Source organism: Protopterus annectens, chromosome 3.part0, assembly GCF_019279795.1.
Source record: "Protopterus annectens isolate FY-2018-M chromosome 3.part0, PAN1.0, whole genome shotgun sequence".
In the NCBI taxonomy this organism is placed as follows: domain Eukaryota; kingdom Metazoa; phylum Chordata; order Ceratodontiformes; family Protopteridae; genus Protopterus; species Protopterus annectens.
Genome location: NC_056731.1, coordinates 1,157,215,262 through 1,157,225,571, shown reverse-complemented (window position 1 = coordinate 1,157,225,571; position 10,310 = coordinate 1,157,215,262). Strand labels below are relative to the sequence as shown.

At 43.5% G+C, this 10,310-nt stretch overlaps 1 protein-coding gene across 1 annotated transcript in view; it reads right to left on the bottom strand.

The window, feature by feature from the left end:
- TMEM64 (transmembrane protein 64) overlaps positions 1–10,310 on the bottom strand; it is a 255,840-nt gene that overhangs the window by 206,792 nt on the left and 38,738 nt on the right. The gene's annotated exons all lie outside the window — the stretch shown is intronic.

Genomic DNA, 10,310 nt, shown 5'->3' with positions numbered 1-10,310 from the left:
TACTCTTTCCATCTCCTCAACATATATATCTACATATACATGTGTATATACATATAAAATGTACATTTACACACACACACACACACACACACACACACACACACACACACACACACACACACACACACCCGTTTGTGTGTATAAATCATCACCCCCCCCATTTTCTACATGGGGTCTGGGTATCATTTTAACTGTTGCCGTCTCCCTCGATTCACTGCCACACTTCTGCCCGACTGTCACAGATCTTTTTTCATACAATCCATCCACCTCTTTACTGGACATCCTCATTTCCTCTTACGTTCTTCCAGTCTGTCCCAAATCTTCTTCACAAGATAGTCTTCTGCTTTTATGTTCTCTTTGATCTTTGGGTACAGCACATGAAAATACTTGGGCTTCTGCTCTTATGTCCTCATTCCGTCATTTGTCCCACAGTGTACATCTTACCACCCTTCTCAGGCACTTCACTTCTAATCACCTCAAGCTTCCTCATCTGCTCTGGCTTTACTGCCCAGGTTTCATACCATACAATAGTACTGGTTATATCACTGTCTTGTACACCTTACTTTGAACTTCACTGGCATTCTTTTGTCAGACTACACGAGACTGTATGCCAGTTGGCTGCAGCCCCTCTGATTCTTGCCATGACCTCTTCATTCAGGCTTCCCTTCTCCTCAACCACCTCTCCCAGATACTTGAAGCTATTTACCTGTTCCACTATCTTCCCTTCTATCTCAAATCTCAGCTTCTTCTGATTTGCCCAATTTGCTGCCACTACCACGATCTTATCTGTGTTTCATCCCATAAGCCTTCAGCTTTGCATTCCATTCCCTTATTCTTGCTCAGAGTCTGCCTATAATGCCACATCGTCTGCATACAGCAACTCTGTTGACCTGCCCCCTCTGATATGTTTGCTAATGTAGTCCATTACCAGTACGAATAGCAATGGGCTCAGAGCTGACGCCTGGTGCACTCACTCCCACTGGGAACCCCTCTGTGAGACCAAACACTGTTCGTACTGGAGTCATTGGGTCCTTGTAAACAGCCTGCACTAATTCTACCAACGTTTCTGGGACTTCAAACCACTGCAGTACTGTCCAAATCGGCTTTCTTGGGACCTTACCATAAGCTTTCTCCAAGTCTAGGAATGCCCAGTTAGACTCCCTCATCTCTAGCTTCTTCTCAGAAATCTGTCTCACTGCAAACATGTGGTCAGTTCTGCAGCATCCTGATCTGAATCCGAACTGCTCACCTCCCATATGACATTCTACTAATGTTTGTTTCCGTTTATCAATCAGTCTTCTCCAGGACTTTCATGCAATGTGACAGATGTTTGATGCCTCTGCACTGCTCACAGATGTGGATATCCCCTTTGTTCTTGTACACTGGCATGAGTATGCTTAATTCTCCAGACATCTGGGATACACCTTTCTACCAATACTGCTAGGAGTACTCCCAGGAGCCATTTCTCCCCTGTCTTATCCAACGTCTTTATCATATCTGCTGTGACTTTAATCGGAGCCTGCTGCATTCCTTGACTTTGTTTTCCTTAGTGCTATTCTTACTTCTTCTAGAGTGGGCTCCTCCTCGTCTCTCATTGTAGGCCATTTCTGGGACAGTACAGCTTCTGTGTGGCTTTCTTCAATCAGAAGCTGCTGGAAATACTCCTTCCGTATGCCTTTGATGTCCAATGGAAGGGTGAGCAGGTTGTTGCAGTCATTCCTTATGAAGGGTGTTTGTCTTTATCTTTCTGTCTTTGCCTTGCAACCTCAGTCACTTTCCAGAAGCCAGAAGAGTGCTTCCGATGCCCCGTTCTTTGCTATTGCAACTCCTTTCTTAGCTTCTTTCTTTGATAGCCAACCAGTATTTCCTTCCTAGCCTGGTCGGTCTTTTCTATCTCTCAGTTTTTCCTGCACTCCTCCTTTCGTTTGATGATTCCTGGACTTCTGCATTCCACCACCAGCTTTCCTTGTGTACCTTACTTCCAGGCCTGGCTTGGCTACATCAGTTCTCTAGTCCTCAAACATGCTGTTTTGAGACACTGCCATTCTTCCTCAACTCCACCTATTTCCTCCTCTTCTTGGGGTGCTAGAGCCCTGAGTAATTCCTTGAACTGTTGCACTTTCTCTCCAGTCAACTTCCAGGTCTTCAGCCTGGTCTTGGTTGACCTTAGAGAGCCTTCTTTGACCACTGCTTGCAGCCGATTATGGCAAGCAGTGGTTTATGCTGTGGGCCAACTGTATTCACTCAGGATGACTTTACAATCATTGATTCTACCCCAGTGCCCTTTCCTTACTAAGGTGAAGTCTACAGGAGGTGCATGTTGGGCAGTCTTGTATGCGATCTTGTGACGGCCTCTCTTTCCGAGCCATGTCTTGGCTACTATCAAGCCATTTGCCAGGCAGAAGTCGAGAATGGCCTCTCCTTCATTCCTGTTGCCCACCCATGTGGATCCAGGCAGTCCTCCTACCCTGTTCTGTCTGTCCCAAGATGTGCATTCAAGTCACGCATTATCAACACCAATTCATTATCAATTCACATTGTCTTGATTTATCTAGTAGGTCCTGCAACTGTTGTCTGAATGCAGTCTTTTCCTCACTATAACAATCCTGCTGTAGAGCATAGGCTGAGATTACGAACACTGCCCTATCATCACACTGGAGTTTGACTGCCATGAGCCTGTCACTAATTTTGATGACACCCCTCACTGCCTTCTGAAGCCTGTCTCTCACCACAATTATCACACCATTTCTAGTCTGCCCTCCTTGTGAGTAGTAGAATCTGAATCCCAAGCCAACTAGCTTTGGCGTACTGCCCTTCCATCTCATCTCTTGGATACATAGGATGTCGAGCCTCTTCTGTATCATTTATTTATTTAACATTTGTTTACTGGGAATGTCCAACAGGGACAGAGCCCATTTTCAGCAGAAGCCCAGGGAGAACTCTCCAGATGCATGCTTTGGAGCGTGAGAGGAAACCAGAGCACCTGGAGGAAACCCACGTGAATGCAGAAAGGTCATGCAGGCTCCACACACAGGACACTCCAGCTGAGAATCGAACCACAGAACCTCTTGCTGTGAGGCAACAACACTTACCACTGTACCACTGTGCTGCCCACTCATGTCATCCACTTCCAAGCTGCCTCCTGTCAGTGAACCTACATTAAGTGTAGCAATTCACATTTCATGTTTGGCAGGTTGATTGGGTTTACATCCAGCTTTCGGTCAGCAGAAGTACCCGGGTAATCCAGGCTGGGCACCAGCCGGCCAGTAGCTTACTGACCCAGGGCTGCTGGGCTTTATGGAGGCCACACAAACCCCTCCCACCATTAGCATAGGTGCCTGGCATAGGTTGTAATAGGCCAGGTCCTCAACCCACGTATCACCAGTAGCTACCCATGCCCATTTTGGCTCACAGAGAGACATATTTTACACATGGCTAGCCCTGCCATGGTGTGCAGTCTGTGATCCAAGTTCTCCTGTCTTGAGGATACTACTCACCACAGTAGATACCCAAAGCGATTGGTCTGTACAACTCTTCCCCCCTACAGGGCACCATGTAGAGTCTGTGCTGCTGCCCACACCACCATTCACTGGCGAGTTTGAAATGGAACACTCAGCATGTTCTTCGGAGGCGGGAAGAACTCCACAGAGATACAGGGAGCTCCATGAAATTACTCCAACTTCAACTAACTGTGGGTAAGACCCCCCCCCCCTTCAAGTCATCGTTACCTATAGGCCTCCTACAATGAGCCAGAATATGCACACTGCTTACTTAGACCTATTTGAGTCAAATTAACAGCAAATGCTCTAGTCATGGATGATTTTATCTATTCCTCCATTGACTGGAAACTTACATGAGTACCAACATGCTCACACAAAGGTTCCTGGACTTTGTTAACACCAACGCCCTGGAACAAATAGTATGCAAAACCACAAGGGGCTCAAATATTCTCAACCTGGTCCTCATCAACATAGGTGACTGTTGCATATAGGACCCTCACTGGTTAAATCTGATCACAAAATCAGTCACATCTGAAGTAGCTATAACAACTGAACCCATCTTAAATGAAGTAAGGCTAAAAGATTTTGCCAAAGCTAACTACTCTAAGGGATGGCATAAATAACTTCCAAGATCCTGTTCACATATATGGCACTGACAACTGTACTAATGTATACACAAATGCCCTGTACAAACACTTATAAAAATATATTGATACAGCTGAACCTGATAGGATCAAAACAAGATCCTCAAGAAAAAACAAGCCTCCCTGGGGGACATCTAGCAATAAAGAAGTTATACAACAAAAAGAAGAGGTTCCTATCTAAGAATAGAAAAACAAAGGTCCTAGCACTGGAAGAATACCCTCCTTTGCTTTAACAAACAAATACGATAACTTGTAAAATCCAGTAAGGGCAACTTTGAAAAAAAATTAGCAACCATAGCTAACGGATAAGGCATTCTTCAGCTATATCCTTAACCTAAAAGGTAGGACCCAGACGTGTGTTTAACTAGCTGTGGATGACATCACATACACTGATCCTGCGAAATCAGCTAACCTATTAGCTGACAGTTTTGGCAACCCCTCCCATCCCCTCCAAACATTCCACTAAGCATTCCCTCTGCATCTCCCAACAGCAAGTCATTAATGCTCTCTCCAAGGCCAAAAACACAGCCTCTACGGGACTGGATGGCATCACAGGTTGCGTTCTAAATGGTCAAAAACATGAGGCTGCAACTCCATTAGGTACCCTCTTCAACTACAGTCTGTAATGGTTTTGTTAACAGTCATCCCCCTTCATAAAGGAGGTACAGCAACAGACTGAGAACTAGAGACCCATAAGCTTAAACAGCTTTTTCTGTAAGGCCATGGAACAACTCATCATTGACTTTAAAGTCCAACACAGTTTGGTTTTGTCAAAGGCAGGTTATGACTGTTGAACCTGTTGGACTTCTTCAAAATTGTTAACAGAGCCATAGATGAAGGCAAATCTGTGCATACAGCCTACCTTGGCTTAGCTACGGCCATCGGAACAACCCCACATTGGGCATCATTGATAAACTCTCCCAGCTGAACGTCAACCCTTATGTTGTCAGGTGCATTGCTGACTGGCTCACTGAAAGACAACACTCAGTCAAAGTTGGAGACTTCACCTCAACCAGCAGACCTGTCAGCAGTGGGAGTTTCAAAGGGATCAGTGCTGGGCCCCCTATGGTTTGGAATATACTTCTCAGGATGTTCAGGCCAAAACAGAGGGGCTGTGGCTGACTAAGTTTGCTGATGACTGCAAATTAGGTGCAATCATTGAATCCCCAAATGGTGTTAATATACTTCAAGAGGGACCTATGACTGGTGCCAAAGTGATGGACTCAAACTCCGTGCTAAAAAAAAAAAATGCATCATCAACCCCTTCGGTATAAACTATATCCCTGCAGACCATCATATGCATAATAATACCCTAAGTAACAACTCAGCAGTGAGAGACTTAGGAATGCAAGTTGACTGACCACCATGTGTCCACTGTGGTAAGGAATGCATTCTACATTGCACACCTCATTAGCAAAGGCATGATTTGCAGCAGGTAAGGGTGATAAAGGATAATGAGGGAAACGTACTCACACGCGAAGAGAGTGTGTTGAGCAGATGGAAAGAGTACTCTGAGGGGCTGATGAATGAAGAGAATGAGAGGGAGAGAAGGTTGGATGATGTGCGGATAGGGAATCATGAAGTGCAATGGATTAGCAAGGAGGAAGTAAGGATAGCTATGAAGAGGATAAAGAACGGAAAGGCTGTTGGCCCAGATGACATACCTGTGGAAGCATGGAGGTGTTTAGGTGAAATGGCAGTGGAGTTTTTAAACTAGATTGTTTAATGAAATCTTGGAAATGAGGGGATGCCTGAGGAATAGAGAAAAAGTGTTTTGGTACCGATTTTTAAGAATAAGGGTGATGTGCAGAGCTGTAGTAACTACAGAGGGATTAAACTGATCAGTCACAGCATGAAGTTATGGGAAAGAGTAGTGGAAACCAGGTTAAGAAGGGAGGTGATGATTAGTGATCAGCAGTATGGTTTCATGCCGGGAAAGAGCACTACAGATGTGATATTTGCTTTGACAGTGTTGATGGAGAAGTACAGAGAAGGTCAGAAACAGTTGTATTGTGTCTTTGTGGATTTAGAGAAAGCATATGACAGGGTGTCTAGAGAGGAGTTGTGGGAGTGTCAGAGAAGTATGTATGAGTGGTACAGGATATGTACGAGGGTAGTGTGACAGCGGTGAGGTCTGCGGTGGGAGTGATGGATGCATTTAAGGTGGAGGTGGGATTACATCAAGGATCAGCTCTGAGTCCTTTCTTATTTGTAATGGTGATGGACAGGTTGACAGACGAAATCAGAAATCAGACAGGAGTCCTCGTGGACTATGATGTTTGCAGATGACATTGTGACCTGTACTGAGAGTAGGGAACAGGTGGAGGAGACCCTGGAGAGGTGGAGATATGCTCTAGACAGAAGAGGAATGAAGGTCAGCAGGACTAAGACAGAACATATGTGTGTGAATGAGAGGGAGGATACAGGAATAGTGAGGATGCAGGGAGTAGAGGTGGCGAAGGTGGATGAGTTTAAATACTTGTGATCAACAGTTCAGAGTAATGGTGAGTGTGGAAGAGAGGTGAAGAAGTGAGTACAGGCAGGATGGAGTGGGTGGAGAAGAGTGTCAGGAGTGATTTGTGACAGACGAGTACCAGTAAGAGTGAAAGGGAAGGTCTAACAAGAGGGTAGTGAGACCAGCTATGTTATATGGGTTGGAAACAGTGGCACTGACAAAAACGCAGGAGTCAGAGATTGACGTGGCATAGTTGAAGATGTTAAGATTTGCACTGGGTGTATCGAGGATGGACAGGATTAGGAGTAAGTATATTAGAGGGTCAGCCCAGGTTGGAAGGTCTATAGACAAAGCCAGACAGGCAAGATTACGTTGGTTTGGACATGTGCTGAGGAAGGATGCAGAGTATATTGGGAAAAAGATGATAAGGATGAAGCTGCCAGGTAACAGGAAAAGAGGAAGGCCTAAGATAAGGTTTATGGAAGTGGTAAGAGAGGACATGCAGGTGGTTGCTGTGACAGAGCAAGATGCAGAGGACAAGAAGAAATGGAAACAGTTGATCTGCTGTGGCGAACCCTGATGGGAGCAGCCAAAAGAAGATTAGCAAAGGCATTCCCTTAAGAGTTGGAGGTCATACCTCCCCTGTACTCTACCCCCATCAGGCCAATAATCGAGTACAATGCACACTTTGGTATGGACCTTACCAGGCACTTGCAGCAACTTAAGAGACCTCAGAGATTTCTAATCAAGAAAATTCAGGGTCCCCTGCACATGTACAACACTGTACTCAGTAGCATACTGACTACTTAGAGAAGACTTGTGGCTGGCCTACAGAGCAATTTTGGACCCAAACCTAATGGAAATGCTGCACATCCATAAGTCAAATGGCACAAGGGTCACCAGCTCCAGGGACCTTAACCTGGCCTGTGACATAAATAGAACCTGCTGAAGAGATAGATACGTCTCCCACTCCTCTGGAATAGGCTACCAATTCACATCAAAGAGAGCCCCACTGTGACCCTGTTTAAGTGTAGCCCAGATGACTGGATGAGAAACCGTAAATTCTTTCCATGGATTTCACCTACGACCCTCCTAGATATGGTCAGTCATTGCTAACCAAGATCTTGAGTGTGGCATGATCCTTATATTGGGTTTCTCTACTATTATAGTGGGTACACATGGCTTGGCTTATAAAGACCTTCGGGTCAATAGTTCAGTAACCACCTATTAATCTATGCAATCTCTAAACAGGCATTGGCCAGAGGTCAGGATCAAATCTTGTACCTTGGCCATCAATGCATCTTTGTTGGCATTATTTCACAATTTGTTACACTCTAAAGTGGATGCCTTACTGACATGATTTTGTTTTCCATCTATTGTCTACTATCTCTCTCTCACAATGCACAAAATCCACAAGATCAGGTGCTTTACCTCTGCACTTACTTGTTATGACAGTGTTATGAATTAATGGCTTCTCAGACCATCTCTACAAACAATATTATTTATATTTCACAGATATTGTGTGTTATGCACCATAACCATAGTAAAGTACATTTTACAACATATTTAAAAACAGTGCTCCAGACAAGAAGCCAAATTGCATTTTTTGTTAAGTGCGGTAGTGTTTTCGCCTCATAGTAAGACACTGTCTGGTTTGATTCTCAGCTAGAACGTCTTCTGCGTGGAGACGTGTGAATGGGCGTACCTTTGTTGAAGGCTGTGCGTCACGGCTGGCAACTCGGCACGTAAAAATCTACTGCCAATCATTAGCAGACCGGAGTTCCTCTGTGGTGACCCCTAACCGGGAAAAGCCAAAAGACACAACAACAACATTCTGAAGAAGACAATGTGAATCACAAATCATTACTAGCTATCAAACTCTTTGTTTTTGTATTTTTTACACTAGAATGTGTAAAACAAACCCTTTAACTAGATAAAATGTAAAAATTCAACTAAAATAACGGAGGCATCAGCAGTAGCAGAATGACATCATTCTACTTATTATAAGATGTTCACAGATCATTCTATTACATGAACACAACACAGACAAGGTCAGCACACCCTGGAATGGAGTTTTTTTTTTTTTATTGTCCCCCTAAGTTTGGAGTGGGGAGGCAGAATAATATCCAATACTATCAGTTTGCTCACAGTCATCTCCTGCATTTCAGATCTAGAAAAAAGCTCTACAAAGAGTAATCCTCTCTTCGGAGATCCATGTACTCCCTTAATTTCACTACACCATTTTTTTTCTGGTATCTTTGCAGAAATGGAACCCGTTCCTATGTCCGAACGTAATTAAAGTCTATGAAAACATTATTGTTTCAATATATGATGTTTGCCAAAAAATGTGTATTTCATCACCATACATCTAATTAATCAGCACCCAAGAACTGCTCACTCTCTTTATTACGCCTCTGAATATTGCACAACTAATTTTCCATTAGCTCTGGATACAGTACAACTTTATGTGCCTGAAGACAAGCAGTGTTATCTTAGACACATATCTGGAGTCATAGAGGTCTTAAAAACTGGTAGTGCATCCAATTACAAAACTGTAAAATAAACGTTTCAAGCTGATCAATCTGATTGTAACATGTTGCAAAACTGTAAGGATTCACCCCTCTTCCCCATGCACACCCTAAAGCTTTCTGTTGTAGAATGAAAATCAGTCTTTTTGAACTCACCACCAACTACACTGTGCCAGGCTGGCACCAGACTGGCACTAACAACTTTGAAGAGGAGGCAAATTTCAATCAATCCTATTAAAGTTCCATGTATAATCCCAGTTAAATCTCACATAAGACTTACTCTCCCAGACCCCTTCAGAACATGCTGCCCTTACCTTTACCTGGGTCACAAATAAATTATTAACTGAAGGGAAAGTCTTCCAACTCCTGAAAGAACTTGTGGCACTACCACTACAGAAGAGAAATGAACATTATTGACCCTGAAAGCTTCTGACTCTGTCAGCACCCACCTGGCAAAAGGTGCTACTAAAGAGAGTTAATGTCAATTTTTACCACACCCTGATCATTACTGTCTTCTGCTCAATACTCGGAGCAGCCTTCACCACAGATAAGAACATGATGCACTGGTAGACTTCAGGTGTGTCCCTGAGGAAATGGATAATGAGGGACACAAGAACACAAAGATCTCTCCTAGAACCCTGATATGGCCACTCATGACATTTTGCTCCAGAGACCCATCTACTTCTCCTAACACTCTTTACTGATTTAAATCCACTACTGATAAACAAAAAGGGAGGTGAAGGCTTTTGCCCCAGAACCCAGATTTCTACCTAATATTATTCTTAAGTCTTTTGTATTACCTACCTATTATTTTCTCAAATTTAAAATTAATGGCCTGTGAAAGCACTAAAGAGTACACCAATGCAGAGTGCATCCGTCAGTGTTAACAGTTTTTTTTTTTTTCGTTTGTTGTTTTAATATTACAAGAAAATATCACTTTACATTAGAATATCAAAGCTGTACACCAATGCAGAGTGCATCCGTCAGTGTTTCAACAGGTTTTTTTTTTTCATTTGTTATTTTAATATTACAAGAAAATATCACTTTACATTAGAATATCAAAGCTGAACGCATACAAGCAGAGGGGCTACATTCACCTGCAAGGTGACTAATTTTTCTTTCCATAAGTAGGAAACAATCATTAACTCTAGGATTCTGAAATACACCTTAATTTGGGGGAAAA